This window comes from Cryptomeria japonica, chromosome 1 (assembly GCF_030272615.1).
Source record: "Cryptomeria japonica chromosome 1, Sugi_1.0, whole genome shotgun sequence".
Classification (NCBI taxonomy): Eukaryota; Viridiplantae; Streptophyta; class Pinopsida; order Cupressales; family Cupressaceae; genus Cryptomeria; species Cryptomeria japonica.
The window spans coordinates 304455978-304475755 of NC_081405.1; the positions used below are offsets into that span (position 1 = coordinate 304455978).

Genomic DNA, 19778 nt, shown 5'->3' on the forward strand with positions numbered 1-19778 from the left:
TGTGCCAGTAATACACCTAATGCTGTACTTGTTGCCGAGATATAGAGTAACAATGGTCTACTTGGATCTGGTGGCATCAACAATGGTGGATTCATGAGATAGTCTTTAAGCGTCTGAAATGCTTGCTGGCATCGGGCATCCCATTGAAAGCGGATGTTCTTGTGTAGCAGATGTGTAAATGGGTGACACTTATCAGCCAATTGTGCAATGAATCTTTGGATGGATTGAAGTCGGCCTTGTAATGTCCTTAGCTGGCTAATATTCTTTGGTGGTGGCATATCCATGATTGCCTTAACCTTTGCTGGATCGACCTCAATACCTTTGCTTGAGACAATGTATCCTAGAAGTTTCCCGGAGGTTACTCCAAAGACACATTTCTTTGGGTTGAGTCAAACATGGTATTGTTCCAGTCTATCAAAGATTTTATCTAAGATGTGGAGATGCCCTTCTCTGGTGAGTGATTTTGCTAGTAAGTCATCCACATAATCTTCCATCATAGTATGCATCATGTCATGGAAGATGGTGGTCATTGCTCTTTGATAGGTTTCTCCTGCATTTTTGAGACCGAAGGGCATTACATTCCAGCAATATGTGCCCCATGGACATGTGAAGGCGGTCTTATGTTGATCTTCTGGTGTGATCTTTATCTGATTGTATCCTGAAAAACCATCCATGAGTGAAATCATGGCATGTCCTGCTGTTAGATCCACTATGATGTCGATATTTGGAAGGGGGAAGTCATCCTTAGGACAGGCTTTATTCAGATCTCTGAAGTCGGTACAAATGCGGATGCCCCCTTTTGGTTTGCCGACAGGCACAATATTGGAGATCCATTCTGCATAATCAATTGGCCTAATGAAGCCAACATCTAGGAGTTTCTTGAGTTCTGCTTTGACTAGCACTGCAATCTGAGGATGCATCTTACGAAGCTTCTGCTTGACAGGTTTGGCTCCTTCTGCTACTGTGAGGTGATGCATGACTAAATCAGGATCAAGCCCAGGCATGTCTTCATATGACCATGCAAAGTTGATCTGACGCTTCTGGAAGAACTCTATAAATTTAGGTTGTTCCTCTAGAGTGAGAAGAGATGCCAGATGTATGAGATGAGGATTTTCAGAAGTCCCCACATTGTATTCTTTGGTTTCCTCGATGAGAATCGTTGATCGTTCCTGTTGTGTACTATCAGGGAGAATGTCAAACCCTTCATCCTCAGGCGCCTCAGAGAGGTTTTCACCGTTGGATACACTCTTTCTTTTTACTTTTGTCGGATCAAACAGTGCCACTGTGTGGTTTTCACTAGAAGACCCATGTTTTATTGTTATATTTTTGCAGCTGAAAGGTTTGGCATCCGCCCCGAAGTATGCTGCGCTATTAAGTTCAATGGCGAATCCAGCTTTGTGATCCCCGCTTGGTAGGTTATCCCTTAATTCCAAAAAGTCAATGATGGCCTCATCGTTTTGGAAGAGGTCAAGACATGGGGGATTTGGTTGGTTCCATTCGATGAGTTTAGGGTGGATAATGGGCATTACTTCATCGATTAGGTTAAGTGCGTTAGATGTATCAGTGAGGGTTAAGACATTATGGTAAGGTCATTGATGGTACTCTCGCTGTCAGAATCAGACGTAGGATGAGACGTAGGGTCTGTGGAACATGTTTCCAGTTCAGGAACCCAAGTGGTCTTTATCTGTGCTTCTCCATAAACAGGGATGTCTTTGCGTGGTGGAGGTAGTGGTGCATCTTCCTCATCTGAAGTGTTAAGCTATACCGAATCAAATTCCCATTCATGTGAGTCGGTCTCTGAATCACTTTCCAGCATCCGATTACTATACCATACTGGGATGTCCTTTGAGTTAAATACTACAGGTGTGATTGGTTGATGTACCTTTGTAATGATTGGTGCTGCAGGAAGGTCGATGGGGATTAAAGGATCTGGTATAGGGAGTATTGGTAATGTTGACTCAGTGGCTTCTGCTACAACTACTGGTGCCATAGATGCTGCTGCAGGTTCTGATATAGTTGTTGCTGCTAATGGTGTTGCTGATGGGATTACTGGTTCGTTTGGTGGGATGAGTGGCATTGGTGATGGCTGTGTTGGGTTTGTGAGCCTCGATGGGGCAGTGGGGATAGTGTTTGATGGTGCTTTGATTATGAAAGGTGTCCTCTTTGCAGTAGGCGGGCAAAATGGTTTGCTAGGTTTTCCTTTGAATCTGAGTTTAGGAAGGATCTCTTTTTCAAAACCTAGGCCTGTATTACCTTTGGGCTTGAATTCTGGTAGCAGAGGTTCATGTCGTCCTTGTTTGCAGTATCCCAAAGCACTCTGACCATCATATCCCATTCTTTGCATAATGAGAAGGCCTTTGCCATACTGTTCCGTAGGAAGTGTAACTTGCGGTTCATCAGTGGTGATGGGATCTTTATAGATCCATTTCGCTAGGTCCTCATCTTGTGTCTCTTCCTCTTGACTCTTTCCAAGGACAAAAGGTGTCAAAGCACATGTAGGCGTGATTAGTGGTTGTTGGAGTAACTGTTGTGGTTTACCATGTGTTCTAAGAGAAGTGGGCATTTGTCCCACAAAAAAGAGCTGACTCAAGTTATATTCTCCAGGACCTTCCTCTGCTACTTTCATCTTTAGCTTTTTCTTGCTTGGGTATAGGGGTGTTAGAACTGGCAAGAGAGGCGGGACTTACATATGATGTGGAGGAAATGGCTTCCCTATTATTAGGAACAATAATTTCTAGTTGATGGCTGATATTATGGCAAAATGCAAAGGGATTTGCATCGCCCAGGATTGTGATCTCTACACCATTATGTGGGAACTTGATACATTGATGGTAGGTAGATGGAACAGCTTGCATGGCATGTATCCAAGGTCTCCCTAATAATAGATTATATGGCAGAGGAAGGTCCAGAACCTGACAGATGATGTGCTTTACCATAGGGCCCACTCAGATTGGTAGTACCACAGCTCCTTTGGATGAACGCTCTGCATCATCATAGGCCTTGATGGTGATCTTCTTGCGAGGATCCACTGATTCTATTGCATATCCCAATGCTGTGACCAACTGTAGTGTACAAATGTTTAGGCCTGCTCCATTATCGATCAAGACTCGCTTGATCCTGTGTTGGTTGATAAAGCCTTCAATGTGTAGCGAAGCATTATGAGGTTGTTGGAAGAAAGAGTTGTCACTTTCGGAAAAAGTGAGACAAGGGGATGACTTTAGATTTCCAACCATGGCTTGAAACTGGTTCGTATTCAGGTTTGCAGGGACTGACGCCTCTTGGAGTGCTTGATCCAAGATAGTTTTATGAGATGGTGATAGGCGCAATAGCTCTAAAATGGATATAAGCGCAGGTGTTTTATCTAAGTGTTCCACAAGATTGTACTGCTTTGGGACGGAGGTGGTGCCCTGTGGAGCTGCCTTGATGGTGACCTTGCCACGACGTGTAACAACATTGCAATTTGAGGTGGGATTTTTGAAGGTTATAGTTGCAATTTGTTCACTGGCATCATACAAGTGATTTACAGTGTAATTATATGCAGCCTGTGTATAATCAGTGGTATCAGTGCCTCGCCTAGAAGTAGAAGGACCCCTTTGATCTTGTGATGGAAGTGGATTCTTGAACATTAGATGATCATTATTGGTTGTTTTTGGGTCATGTCCTTCAATTTCAATTTCTCCTCGATCAATAAGATCCTGAATGAGATCTTTCAATCGGTGACAATTACTTGTCTTGTGTCCTCTTCCTTGATGGAATTCACAGTGTTCAGTATCTCTCCACCATGCCGGTTTGACCTGAGGCTCATAGTTTGATAGCTTAGGTAGAGTGACCAAATTTTGGGAAATGAGTTGTCGCAACACTGTTTCAATGGGTTCCCCTAAGGGAGTGTATGTGCATTTTTGTTTTTGCTAACGAGGTCTTGGTTCATCATGAGACGTGATGCGACCTTGATTTGAAGGAACATTTGTGTTATTCTGAGGTGGAGGGTTTTGTCCTGCAAACCGAACCACAGGTTGTGCATTTTGGATAGTTCGAGCATCCACAACCCCATCGTTGACGATATTCTTATTCTTGTTCCAGAAGTTCGGTTTATCACTATTCAAGCACGGGCGAGGACCATCTTTTGGTTCATTAAAGATTTTGATGAGTCCTTTCTTGATGAGTGCCCTTTCACATTTTATACCTTTGGTGATCATATCGTTAAAAGAATCTGTGTCTTTGACATCCAGGTGAAATTCCATTTCTTCGTTTAAGTTGGAAATGAAAATTTCCACTAGTTCTCGTTCAGGTAACTGAAGAGAACGTCTGCTAGACATTTGGCGCCATCGTTGCAGGAATACTGAGAATAATTCACCTAGTTTTTGTTTGGTGTTGCATAGATCAGCCATGGTGATGTCGCATTCAATATTATAAGAGTAATGAGATAGGAACTTCTAGATGAGTTCCTCAAATGTTCTAATGCCACCTGGTAGTCAGGAAAACCATGATGTGGTTGTTCTTCCCAAGCTTTGGGGAAAAAGGTGCATTAGGTATGTGTCTTCATATGCTACTTCGAGACAAGCAGAATGAAATTCTCGGACATGATCACGGGGATCCCCCTTTCCTCTATATTTTTCAAATTTGGGTGTTTCGAATCCTCGTGGAAAGGGTGGCATATAAAGATTCCTATCAAACGGATAGGGACAGATGTCGTTAAGTGAGAATTGATTGGTCTTAACACCACTATGGAGTTGTTGGGCGAGATTCTCGACTTGTTGCCACAACATCTCCATTTCATTTGGAGGAGGAGGTGGTGGGTTACCTCGAGGAATGTTATATCTGATGTGATCTCTACCTCTTTCCTCCTCATGGCGACTTTGTCTTTCTGATGCTTGTCTTAATTGGGCAAGATCAAAGTCAGAGGGGAGTTTTGCTCCTTCTTGAGCGAGTCTTAAGAAGTGAGCATCCGCATTGCTCCTGAGTGTTTTGTCAAACAGTCTGTTAAAGAGAGGGTTATGCTGGGCCCTTTCTATTGTTGCAGGAGTGGTAGTACTTGGGTTTTCGTCATCTGCATTTCCTCCAAGTGCTTCTTGAAATTCATTGAGATTTTCCTCTTCTTCTTCTTCTATTTCTATTTCTCATTGCCGTGACTGTGATCGGGTTTGGGCCATTTTGTTTATGAGTCTTTGTTGAAATTGCATGAAAATGATGATGAGTTTGAAATGAGAGATTGATGGTTGGTGAATTATGTGGTATGTAGATCTCTAGCACTTTTAAGGTAGATGTAACCAAAATTCCTTCTTCGAATTGCTTGCTTGTTTGATAAGTTCTTGATGTGATAAGGTGTAGAGAAATCTGAGACGTGTTACAGATTTAACTACCTAGTAATGAGAGGATTCACTCATGAACTAGTTTTAACCTGCATAGATGTGTCTCTTAGGATGAGCTTATCCTAGATGTAGAAACAATCTAAAAAGTGATATGATGTGTTTGATTTTAAGCAATATCTAAAAAGGAATCTTGGGACAAGAACCTCTTAATGTTTTGAGAGTTGGGAATGGATTGATGATGAAGTTATGATGTATGAGTGAGATGATGGATGAAAATATTTTCAACTTCAATAAAAACTTTGTGTTATAAATGGGACAAACTCTACCTCTTCCCTTTCAGGTGTTGTAGGTATTTCTCGAGCTGTGTTGTAGGTGATGCAGATGTTGGGGAAAAAGTTGGGATTAATCTTTCCTCCTTGATTTTTGTGATAACTCAGAGCTCTATATTGCATAAAAGCTCTGCGGTTCAATGATTCAGAATCAAATTCGTTTGTTTTGCCTTGAAGGTAGAGACGCATGCGATGTAGAAAGACTCTATGGGAGACAAAGATTTGTCGATTGATATAGAAGAATTTCCTCCTCTTGATCAAAGCCTTTGAGCTTAATGGTCTCCTTTTCAAGTTGATATTCTGATGACACTTCTTCTTTCGCAAGATGTGAAGAATGGTCATAAAATTTGACTCTTTGTTTGTTTGTACTTTGTTTTTGATTGTTTTTGGTTGTTTTTGAGAAATGTTGGATGAGTACTTTGTTTTTGAAAGTGATTTTCTGATTTTTCTTTGACAAGAAAACAAAGCAAGTATACAAACACAAGAATGTTGCCTTAAAGGCACAAATGAGTATGGGTCTAGATCAACCCAATCCTTGGACTTGTTTTTGACCCTTCCTTTAGATTTATTTTAAGGTGTATTTCCAAAGCCTGAAGTCGACTCAATTTGCACTAGGTCTGTAAAACGAACACACTTCAAACACTTTTTATCCCTAAGGTCAAATGGCCAGTTGTGATAAATTTAGCCCACATCTTGATATTTCTTCGACTTTGGTACTACATATCTTATGAATCCCGCCGTGGCAGGTAAGGATGTGATATACTAAGTCTTGCATGAGCATAACAAATAGATGATCCCTATGATGGGGGAGTCACCACTTTTATCAAGCCACAAGTGACTTTTCAAAAAGCTATGTTTCTACTCAAGGAAATATGTATGGTGAGTATCTTGGGAGCAAAACCTTCTATGCTCTTGCACTAAATTATATCTCAAATATCCTCAATCAATAGAACGGGTGGGCTACTACTTAAAGGTGTTTAGTCATGTTCAATGTTTTTGGACATAAGTTCATTCTGCAGTGACTCACTTAAGAGCCTTGTAACTGGTGGTGGGGCCCATTTGTCCTTTCAGCCAGTTACACTGTAGGAACAGCTATACCCAAGGCTACAGCTTTCGCTCTCACCTGATTTCTATAGCGGCTCGAAGGATTTACCGCTCAAGGTCGTTCCCAAGAGTATCGATCCCTTAGCAGGCCTCTCTTAAAAAGATAAAATTTTGAGTGTTACTAACACTTTTCTCTTGCACCTAGGACCACGAGAGCCAAGGGAGAGGATAGTGTGTGTTAGAAGTAGGACCACCCGACTGACCTTTGTGCACAAGCGTGCCAAACACGAAATTCACTTGTTCTTTTTAATCCATCATTGCAAATGTGATCTAACTATTTGGAGATGTTGCTCCAACAGCCATGGTGTTCTTTTTAACTTCAAAAGAAATGTGTTTTGTAATCTAGAATTCGAAAATCCTGGTCAACTTAATGGAAAACACGTTTGCTTTGAAGTAAAAATCAATTTTGCAAAAAAAAAACCAAAACAAGTGGTTTGTAAGTTTTTAACTGCACCAAAATTTGAAGTGTGGCTTGTGATTTTTAGATTTGATGCAAGGAAAGAACTTTGTTTGGTTGATTTTAAACACCAAAAATAAAGATGAGTCCTAACTAGAAAACAATAAAAAAATTTTGTTTTGTAGTTTTATGCAAGAAAAGAACTTTGTGTGTTGATTTTAAGCACCAATAGAAAGATGAGTCCTAACTAGAAAACAATGAATTTTTTTTGTGTTTTTCAAGTTCTTTTTAAGCACTAAATGACAAATTTGTGATTTTTATGGTGAGTTGTTAACCTGCATGAACAAAAAAGAAATTAGTAAAAATCGGTGTTCAAGGGGGGCTTCCACAAGCCTAAGATACTCAATTTTTCGGTTGCAAGGCGACTTGGACAACACTCTGTCGCAATAGCGCTAGTCTGTGTTTTTACAGAAGCGCTAATTTATACAATAGCGCTAGTCTGCATTGAACAGAAGCGCTAATTTAAACAGTAGCGCTGAAAGAACAGAAGTTACAGAAAGGCAGAAGTGCTAGAATGTTTCCAATAGCGCTAGAATAACAACAGAAGCGCTAAAAAGATTTCAACAGCGCCGAAACTTTTACAATAGCGCTATTGTAAAAACAATAGCGCTATTGTAAAAACAATAGCGCTAAAAGAAAAATTGTCGGTAGCGCTGAAACGTGTTCAATAGCGCTGAAGCGCGACCTGTGTGGCACTTTCAACAATCAAACATGTTAGTTAACAAAAAAATATCAGAAGGTTGCGTGTTCGATTCACGTCGGGTTCATCAAATGATGCCCTCCTAAATGGCACAAGGTTAGTCTATGATCAAAGAACACAAAACATTAGTGTTAATCAATCTAAAACTAAACTATGAAGGCATACCAAAAGAGACACAAAAGACATGCTAATTTATCTAATAAACAAAACACAGATTATGAGGCATCTCCAACTGCCTCTTAGCATGGCTTTAGCTTCTTCTCCCTTGTTCCTCTCCTCTCCAAGTTCCAAAATAGTGTAGCTCTCAGCAGCTTTTTGCACTATGGATGCTTATGGAGGATTGAGATTGTAGTATAGCTCTAAATGTGAAATAAAAAGCTAATACTAATGCTAAAATGATGTATTTAAACCAAAATGATAAGATGTTAGATTGCTTATGCTAAATGCTCTCTAAAAATGTCTATAGCCTAAATGCATACAAGTTTTCAGGATCTGGATTATGAAGAAATGGGCTCTATTTATAGGAAAAATGGAGCAATGGATGGCCAGGATTGAAGGGTTTAATCAAGGGCCAAGCTTGAAAGTTGGGGATCCATGTGCACAATTTGCACCAATAAAATAGTGACAAGTGTCAACACAGGATTGGGTTGAGAGAAGAGGTTGGAGGCATTAAAGGCCTGAGAAGATCTCATGGTTATCTAAAGGCTAAGGGTCAAGTCTAAATTAGGATTACCCACTGGATTAGGAGTTAATGCAAGGATAAACCTTTGTGCAAATGATTAAGAGATAATCATGGTCAAAGCATTAAAGGCTTGATGAGACCCTTGGGTTGGGTAGAGGTTGAGTCAAAACAAATGTTTTAACCATGTGGGAGGGTTTGGGTTAACCATTAATGGTTTTTGAAGACTTTGTGGATTAAGTGGTTGAAGGTTGGAAGCTTTCAAAGGTTATCAAAGACTTTGAGCCATTTAGTGGTTGAAGACTTGAAGCCTTTAATGGTTATCAAAGACTTTGAGGTTTTGAGAAGTGACTTCCCTTTGCTTAGGGATGTGACAAAGTTTAGAGGATGGATTAGGCTAATTAGGAAGGGGTTAGAAGAATCTAGAAGGGGATTAGATTTTGCAAGTGGATTTGGTGGGTGAGGGAAAATAGGATTTTATTTAAAATAAAAATTCATTTATTTCAAAATGTGTGCAAGTTGCATTTGTAGGAAAATGCAAGTGGGGGCGGATAATGATTTAAATAAATGTTTTATTTAATTTATTTAGAAGAGGAATAGGGGGATTTAATTAAATAAATAGATTTTATTTATTTAATTGATTTGTATTTGGCTTAATGAATTAATTAAAATAAATTGAATAATTTATTTAATTAATAGAAGAATGTTTGGGGATGAATTAATTAAATATTAATTTAATTAATTGATGGTTAGTGGATTTTTAATCAAATAAATACGAAATATTCATTTATTTAAGCTGGACAGATTTATGTGACTACAGTAACAATAACATTTTCATGCTACGGTAGACTAATAAATGGATGATGTGCAAGATAGGTTTTCCATTGAAAGATGGCAAGCAAATGTTAATAGTTGGAAGATAACCTTTCAATCTACATGTACAACAAGAGATATGGATAGCGGGAGGTTAGAGGATAAGTTAAATGATGATCTCCTGATTGTTGAAACATGCTTACAATATGGTCCTTCTAACTTGGAGCTAAATGAACAACTAGTTGTGGCAAAAAAATCTTTAAGAGGGATCCAAACTAGGAAGATACAAGGTCTCAAAGTAAGAGAAAAAATGGATTGGATTAAAAATGGGGATAAATGGATAAATGGGGACGTGTGAACAACTAATGTGAGTCCAAATTTTATGAACCATAGTTAGGTGCTACATGGTCCTAGCTATCACATTTTGTGGGGATATCTTTCTTTTATTCTAATAAGTATTTTCACAATCATATTCAAATAAAATTTTGATATAGTGATAGTTTTTTTGTAGTTGTAAATAAGATAAGAAGTGGCCATGCAAATGCATTGGTAAAGTAGCCAACTAATTGGTGCAAGTTTTCCTAGTATGTCTTATCATTGGCCAACAATAACCAACTTTTACGCTAGGCCATTTTATGGTATTGCATGGGATCAATAGAATTATCAAACTAGGAATTCATTACTTTTGTTTCTCATTTGAGGTATGAATTGATTGATTAGCAAGTGGATGTGTGAACAATTAATGTGAGTCCAACTTCTATGAACTAATAGTTTGTTGTCACATAATCCTAGCTATCATTTTTTGTCAATTTTATTTTTAATTCTAATATGTGTGCTTAAAATCTTGTTCAAACAAAATTTTGATACACTATATGCATATGTTGAAAGCTAAATTCACTATTAAGTGGCCAAATTAGGGTAGCTTATGTATAGGTGCATATTTTTAATTGTGAGTCCATTCAATCTACTCAACACAATGGTGAATGAGTATTTTATATTTTCAACCATGTTGAAATAGGTGACATGTTTCTTTCCTTGTATAAATAGAAAATGGAGAGGATAAACGTATTTATTCTTATTTCATATGCGGCACTCATTTTTTAGTGCAATATTTTAAATTTTAAGCAAGGAACACTTGGTGACACATGTGTGGGATTCCTATTGGCTAGAAAAATAAATTCATAAATCTTCTCAGATGTTTACATATGAAGTTGTGAATGATTGAGTTCCTCAAGGGTCCAACTGGTGTATTTGGTAGACTAAGATCACTGCTTGGTGGAGAGTTCAATTGTATTTCTAACCTAGTTAGCAATAACTAAGTGTGTGATTTCTATAAATCCTATTTAGAAATTCACAAAACTCCCTATTAATACTAACTCTTATGTTGTCATTTTTTACTCCTTTTAGTGTTTTAATACCATTATGGTGATAATTTAATCGAGACACTCTAATTAGAATTTCATTATGTTATGACTTCACTTGGCTATCTAATATATGTATCCATCTTTATTGATTATCTTTTGCCATGTTTCCATATGTGACCAAGATTCTAAGATCATCCTATAATGGCTTGGTTCAATAGCTTAAATATTTTGTTAACCTTGTGTGCTTTATTGCTATTTTAAAAAATGACTAAAATTTTTGTTAGTAACTCAACACTTTTTGTATCTAACACTTGTAGGTAACATGGTCGACAAAAAAATTTGTCGCTTTAAATGGCATTTGGCAAAAGGTGTAGGAAATAATACCACCATTTTCACAACATGCCTTGCAGACGTCACATATCAGGCCAAACAAGCTCTTAATGCAATTGTTGAGGGTAAGGCAAAAAAGGCGAGAATTGGGTTGAAATAGGTTACTTACTTTAAAGAAATTAAACCAAGAAAAAGATGCATTTATTTATGGAAGAGGTACAAGCTAGCCATTTAATCCTATTGAGATAAATATATACAAGGATCAACTCTTTTTTTATGGAAAATGAGTTACTATTGTCAAAGGATTAACTTGTAGACCCTCTCAAATAATTGGTATGACCACCCAATAAAGACAAAGGCACCCAAAAATATTAAGTTCAAACTCAAGAGGACCAAGGTTGACCTTGTAGCATTGATCTACAATTTGATATGGTTTTAATTTTGTAAAGCATATTTTTCACAACTTAGTCATCCTAGATCCAATCTCAAATTTAAGTTGTAAATCTTCTATTGTAGTCGAATCAATATCCTATCTAATATCAAGATTATCTCTTGTTCCAGTTCATTTATCTATGTTTTAGTTCTTGATCTATCAAATTCATGTACATTTCTAGACTCAACTCCATTTGTCTAGAATTTTGAATAAAATTTTTATTAACACTAGATGTTTTGAAGGGGATGTTCTTCAACTTACTTCATTTTAGAAAACTCATAACATGAATGCCTAGAATTTAAGGTTAGATCATCTAATTTTGATCTATTTAACATAATATATATTATAATTTTTTATTTGTATTCTTAACATTTGATTTCTTTTTGTGCTCATTGTGATTAAACTAGGGTTTGACCCCTAGTTGTTTGTTATCTTTCAAATCCTACCATCGAGGATTTTCCTTAAGGGTTTATCATCCTCTCTTATTGATTTCAAACTAAATATTTGTGTCTGTATTTACCTTTTTTTATATGAAATTAACCACTATTCTCATTGCTTTGCTTTTTATTTCACCTACATTTTTTACCTAGTTTGGTCATTTTATTCTCCACTATTTTTATTGTTAGATCATTCACCGTGGATTCCCATAGACCCTTCCTTTGACCTGTATCCATGCACATGTCAATTTTTCTAGTTGATAGGCTATATTGCATGGCGTTTTCCCACAAAATATGTCTCACATCAAAAATCCATCTTCTACTCAATAAATTAGTTAGAAAAAAATCTTAAAATAACTCCATTGAATTCATAACAACAAGCTCATTTTTATTTAAAAGACTAGAAAGTTTGGCTATAAAATCTCTGAATCAAATCAAATCCATCTTTCATTTATTATGAATACCAATTTGGTGTGTCTTTGTTTAAAAACATTCTGTTGTGATAGGGTTTGCAAATTTTCTTGGAAACAAGTTTTCTAAAATTAAAAGTTATAGAAGGAAATAATAAAACAAGAGGTGGTGTGGAGATGGGAGCGAGAGCAATGGTTTTGAGCATTTCATACAAAGTTGGTGGAGGAGGTGACCACCCTGATGCTCCTCCACATAGGCTTGATTGTTAGTAAGTAAGAGAGCTTATTTCTCCCTTAGGCTTTCCTTGGTTACATTATTTGTTGTGTGCTTTGTATGCAAGTGGATGCTTGTCTTTTTCTTCACATTATTTTTCCTAATGGCCTTGGCTGGAGGTACACATATGCATAAATGTTTTCAAGTCTTGGTGTACTTTTTAATCAATGGATAGCAATCCATCGGTTGAGCCAGAAGAGGCTAATGTTCATAAACATGATATTAAATCATTCAGAGATGTGGTTGTGGCACAATCAGTGGTTATTCTAAATTTTGTGTTCTTTGTGGCTAATTTTCTATGTGAAATAGAAGAGAATGACAGTACAAGATGAGGAAAAGGTAAGACCCCTCCTTCAAACCTTAGGAAACTTTTTGTCTCACCCAATGCAAATATGCTAAAGGTTTTAAATGATGAAAACAAAAGATTGAAAAACATTTCTATATTTCTTGTTGTGGTAGGTAGCAATAAGATTCTGCAAGAAAGCTTCTAGGTGAGTGGTTTGAAAATATTTGGTTTAAAAAACTTGGCATTTAAATTTCCTTCTCTAGAATGGTGCAAATATGTTTGTTTATAATTTTCTTAAAGATGGCATAATGCAAGAAACAATTACAAATAAATAGTATTGAAATATAGGTAACTGCACAATTAGGGAGTTAGAATGGACCCCTGAAGTCATTATTGATGAAGTCCTAGCACTTTCGTGCCCTAGATAGATTACTATTAAGAACTTATTGCCTATAATATGGACACCCATAGCCTAATAGATCCCCTCCTTAGAAAAATTCATAAGGATGGATGAGGTTAGGGTTACTCTGCCACACTTAGATGCCAAGGTTTTAGTGAGATTAATATTAAAGAAGAGTCCTTTTCTTATAAGATTGAACTGCTAGGGGGTTAAATGTCTGCTACTTATATCATAAATAAGGAAATATTCAAATAAATTGCTCTATTATCACTAATAGACATGGAAAACCAACAATTCTTTTATTTCTAGTGGCCACCATCAGACAATGGCTTGAACAAGTATGCCAAACCCAATTCTATGGCTAAGTTGAATGATAGTGTCCTATCCCAAATGGTCAAGTCTTGAAAATGCATCCCCTCCAAACACAATAGTGAGTCATCTTTGTCTGCAGTATCCTCCACCCTTGACTCCCTGAAAGATGTTTTTCAGACTAATGTTGATGTTTTGACTAAACCTAAACCTTGTTCACAAACCATCTCTACTAAAGAGTTGCATATTGTTAGCACCATCTCTACCACTTCTAATGAGGTCCTCTCCCTGAGTTTGCTTCCTATGGTTACCTCCCTGAGCCTTGATTGCCTTAAAACTACACCACTACTCTATTCTATTATCTTTGCATCAATCAAAAAATTCCTTGCCACCAATACCTCAAAGGACTTAAAATATGGTTTGACCCTAGTCTCATAACACCAAAAAATAGGGAAGAAGAATTCCCAACAATTTGTGGTTGAAAAAATTAGAGAAAATATCGCCCTAAGAAAGGAATCTATGAAAGATATTAATGAACCTATTGAAACTGAAGTGTATAGCTTAAACATGAGAATTCTCAAACCAAAAAATTTCAATACCTTGAGAACTACTAAACTTGTTTCTGACCTTGATTTTGACTATGTTACTGACTTTGCCTTAGAATATACAATTGTACCGAAATAGGGGATTGACAATGAAACTTTTTCAAATAGAATTGGAGGGATTCAAAAGTTAAATCTCAGTAGAAACTTTGTTAATATGCATAATTTTGTGGAGGTTTCCTCTTTAAAGGACCAAACTATCCATGCTCTCAATAAGTATGAAAAGTAGAGTGAGGAGGTTGTAGTAACCACTAAGAGAGGACGTAGCTTATAAATTTTTGAAAGGAAGCAACTGCCTAGAGTTGTCTTCTCTCTGCCTCTAAAAAATAGAGCAAAGACAAAGCAATCCTCATTGGGTATGGTAAGATCGATTTTGTAAAACACAAAAGAATATTACCAAATTGTACTCATCTCCTATCTCCAAAAGGAAGGAGTCTGATGATAGGCTTCCTAAATTCTTTGTAAGATTTAGGAAATCAATGGATTCTTATGAATGATTATGATCATGGATTTTAATTGCACATATTGGAATATTAGGGGTCTGGAAATCCGTGATAGGAAGTATGTTGTCAGAAGGTTATTAAGCATGACTAAGAACAAAGATGTTGTATTATTGTAAGAAGTAAACACTATCCACTTCACCCTTGATGTTAATCTTAAGTGCATTTGAAAATATGCCTTCCAATTATCTACCACACATGAGAAAGGTAAGAGGGATTCAGTTATCCTAATATCCAATAAATGGGCCCAAAATGTTATTGGGAATGGATCCTCTCCTTAAAACAAAGCTATTTGGGTGATCCTAGAAAAAGATGACCTCAAATTTGGATTATATTATGCCTTGATACAAATGGCTATATTGACATAATTGAGTTAAGGAAATGTCTTTATAACCTTCAAGATATTTCATGGATCTTAGGGGGGATTTTAACATGGTTGAGCACCAAGAGATAAATTTGGGAGAACCAAATTGAAGTGGAAAGGTAACGAGAAGTATTATTGGGCTAGAAAAAAATCTAATTTGAACCCATTGGATCCCCTTGATGGTAAGAAGGAGAAACATAAAGCCGTATGGTTTACTTGGTGCAACTCTCAACAAGACAAGAGAATAACATACTGCAAACTAGATATATTCTATGCAACAAGGATCATTTTAGTTTTAACAAATATGATAATGGTACATATGTAGAAGTGTTTCCTTGCACCCTCTTAGATCATCATCCCATTCAAGTTGATATCCTCATGAACAACATAGTTGGTAAGCTGCATAATAACTATAACTTCATGTTGAATATCAATCTATTACAAAATGAAGATTGCAACAATGTCATTTTTATGCTACGAAAAATTAATAAATGGATGATGCAAGATAGGCCTGCCATTGAAAGATGGGAGTATAATGTTAATAATATTTCAAACTATACGTACAACGAAAGCTATGGACAATAGGAGGTCAGAGGATAAGTTAAATGACGATCTCCTAATTGTTGAAACATGCTTACAAGATTATCTTTCTAACTTGGAGCTAAATGAGCAATTGGTTGTGGCAAAAAAACTCTTTAAGGAGGCTCCAAACTAGGAAGATACAAGGTCTCAAGTAGGAGAAAAGATGGATTGTATTAAAAATGGGGATAAATGGTCAAATTTTTTCTTTAAATTCGTAAAACACAAAGAAAACAAGGAAAATTTTGATAAAGTGTGGGCTAAAGACAAAGTTGTGCTTAAAATGGGTTCTATAAGAGCCTATTTACCCTAAGAGTCAAGAAGCAAGAAGCTTCTATAGGATGTTCATACCTAATAAATTCACTCCTCAAGACATTCATAGTCTATACAAAGACATCACCCTGGAGGAAGTGAAGAAGGCCATTAATGTGCTTAATAATGACAAATACATGGGTGCAGATGGAATGCTTGTGGAGTTTTATAACAATAATATAGAATGGATTAGTGAAGATATGTTGTCATTTATAAGGAAGCCTTGGACAAAGGGTCCTTGGGAGTTAATATTTAAAAAAGGTGTTATTAAAATTCTACCAAAGGATGTGGACATGTCCCTCATCAAGAATTAGAGGTCAATTACATTGTTGAATGTATCATATAAGGTTCTTGCAAAAATTATTAGCCTAGGGCTTGCAGATATTCTCCCAAAGTTAATTAGAAATACTCAAACAAAGTTCATCAAAGGAAGTTATATCCTTGAGAATATTTTGACAAGCTGGGAGGTCAAGAATTGGGCCAAGCTATCTAATCAAAATGTTTCTATGTTTTTATTAGATTTAGAGAAAGTATATCATAGGGTTGAGTGGTCTTTTTTTATCATGGCCCTAGAAGCCTTTCTCTTACCTACAAGATTTTGTCACTTAGTCAAAACACTAATGAAAGATGCAGTTGCTCCAAATGATATCAATGTTTCTCTATCTAAATCTTTTAATCTAGAAAGATCTATCAGGCAAGGATGTCCCTTGGCCCGTGCATTGTTTATCATTACGTGTGATGCTATATTCTATTTTTTCAGGTGATCCTCTTTCTCTCTCAAAGTGAAAGACATCTCCCTACCTAATATGGAGGATTTTTTAGATATTTAGTTTTTTTTATGATACAACCTTGTTTCTTGAACTTGGTGAAGGAAATATGGACCTTGTCATGAAGAAATTAAATCTCTTATGTACTAATTCTAGATGCTAAACTATCTTATGGTCATGTCTATCATGTTAGGGTGGCATGAAAAAATCCAACAATGGTTTGTAAACTATGACTTTCTATGGGAAGGTACTAAACACGTAGGATATCTTGGCATTCCATTTGCACTTAACCCTTGCTTAAAAGATATGTGGCTTTGCATAAAAGGAAAAAATCATCACAAAATTGAGAACCGAATCGAACAATTCCTCTCATTGGTTGGCATGATACAAGTGTGTCAAAAAATTATGTCTTCACACGATGTGTATTAGTCCTCAGTTTGGTTATTTAGTTGTTATAAAGTCGATGACATTAAAAAACATATCTAGAAGTTCTTATGGTCTAATTGCAAAGGAAAAAGCAAACAACACTTTGTGAAGTGGGAGTGGTGTTGTCTAGATAAGAGGTGATGGGGGCTAGGCCTGAAAGATCTTAAGATCTAGGGAATGCCACTTGCTATCAAATATATTATTAAAGCCTTGGAGGGTGTTGAGCTTTGGAAGGATCTTGTTAGGAACACTATCAATCTTTTTGTTCCTAAGCAAGCTTAGTCTTGGAAATTGCTTCCTTTAAGTGATTTAATAGTTGGCAATTTTCTAGTGGTTCATATAGGTTCCACTATGCTTAAAACCATTTGGAAAACCTAAGAAACAGTCAAGAATAATGTTACTCATAATGATATTATTGTTGATAATAATAAAAACTTAAAAAATACAAAATATAAGAAAAAGACATTTAAACATCAAAGCAAAACACCTTTTAAGTTTCTAAACAAACATTCTAACAAACCTATCATAATAACCTTCATGAAAACACAATTTAGCTTGTATGGACATCCGATGACATCAGATAGGAAACAAAGTGCAAAATTAATGAAGTCTCAAAATTACACATGATAAGAACTGAGGATTGAATAAAAAATGGAGATGTGGGGTATCAAACCACATACCTTTACATGCAAAGTGAGCATTCTACCATTTAAGCCAAGCTTAGAATTTGATGGTCTATATAGCCATTTTTCCACTTTTGGACTGTATATGACAATTTAAAAATGTATTATATCAAATAGATTGACATGTTATATTTTCATAAAACCATATATATGACATTATAAGTTATTAATAAATCGTAAAAAGTTGTTCTAGGTAAATATAATATAGTATTCTAATTTATAATGATATATTATTTTACAATATTTAGTATAAAATACAAACTGATTTAAAATATTTTGAAAAGATAAGATATAACTATTTCCAATTTTTAAGATATTTTAATATAAATTTTTAGAATTAATTTATATTTTTATATGAATTTTAAAACTTGTGATAATAGTTAAAATTTAATTTTTTGACATTTAATATAAATAATAATATATATAATTTTATTATAAATATATATTAATTGTTAACATAATTATGTTGAAGATTTTATATATATCACTAATTTATTATTGCTTCCCAATTTTATTTTCTTTATATATATATATATATTTTTAACAATTAATATTTTTTATGGGTATGAATGTCAAAATCAAACTGTAACATTTGAATCTTCTAAACCGACATCACCATATAACAGTGTGGCTGCTGGAATTCGAGCCCAGATCTCAACAACCACGACGTGAAATTCTTACAGAATTTTTAAATAAATATTAAACTACGACTTGACGTCAGCGCCTGTAGCTCAGTGGATAGAGCGTCTGTTTCCTAAGTAGAAGGTCGTAGGTTCGACCCCTACCTGGCGCGTCTAACGTATGTACCCAAAAATTAACACGCACTCTGGCATTTGTTTAGAATTTTTAACCAAAAAATTAACACACCAAATATGTTGGAGGGGATGTTCTTCAACTTCCTTCATTTTAGAGAACTTGTATCATGAATGCCTATAATTTAAGGTTAGATTATTTAATTTTTGATCTATTTAACATTTTATATTATAAGTTTTTCCGTTATTCTTAATATTTGATTTATTTTTGTGCTTATTGTGCTTCGACTAGTGTTTGACACCTAGTTTCTTCTTATATTTCAAATCCAACCCTCGAAGCTTTTCCATTAGAGTTTATCCTCCTCCCTTATTAATTTCAATCTAGATATTTGTGACTACAATTACCTTACTTTTTGATATGAAAATAATCACTATTCTCATTGCATTTCTTTATATTTCACCTACATTTTTTACCTTGTTTGGTCATTTTATTGTCCATTATTTTTTATTATTATATCATTCACCATGGATTCTGATAGACCCTTTCTTTTGACCTCAATCCATACAAATGTCACATTTTTTAGTCGATGGGCTATATTGCAAGGGTTTTTCACTCAAAAGATGTCTCACATCAGAAAATCATCTTCTATTCAATAAACTGGACATAAAACAATCTTGAAATAGTTTCATTAAATTCCACAAAACAAATATTTTATTTAAAAGATTGGAAAAAATTGGAGCAATAAGATCTCTAAATTAAATTGGATTCATTCTTCATTTATTATGAATACCTATAATAAAGCAAGAGTAACATGAAATTGGTTTTGGTATGTGTCTCTTTAAAAACTTCATGTTGTGATAGGGTAGGTAAATTTTCTTGGAAACAAGTTATATAAAATTAAAAGGTATAGAAGGAAAGAATCAAACAAGTGGTGGTTGGGAGACAAGAGCGATAGCTAGGGTTTCAAGGATTTTGTACAGAGTTGGTGGAGGAGATGACCACCCTAACCCTCGTCCACATAGGTTTGATTGTTACTAAGTAAGTGGGCTTAATGATCCCTTGGAATTTCCTCGATCATGTTATTTGTTGTGTGCTTTGTATGCAAGTGGATGCTTGTCTTTTCATTCTCATTCTTTTCCCTTACAACCTTGGATGGAG

At 35.7% G+C, this 19778-nt stretch overlaps 1 non-coding gene across 1 annotated transcript; it reads left to right on the plus strand.

The window, feature by feature from the left end:
- Positions 1-18587: 18587 nt before the first annotated feature.
- TRNAR-CCU (transfer RNA arginine (anticodon CCU)) lies at positions 18588-18660 on the plus strand. Its single transcript has one exon. It is a non-coding gene; the product is annotated as a tRNA-Arg (tRNA).
- The last annotated feature ends 1118 nt before the right edge of the window (positions 18661-19778 follow it).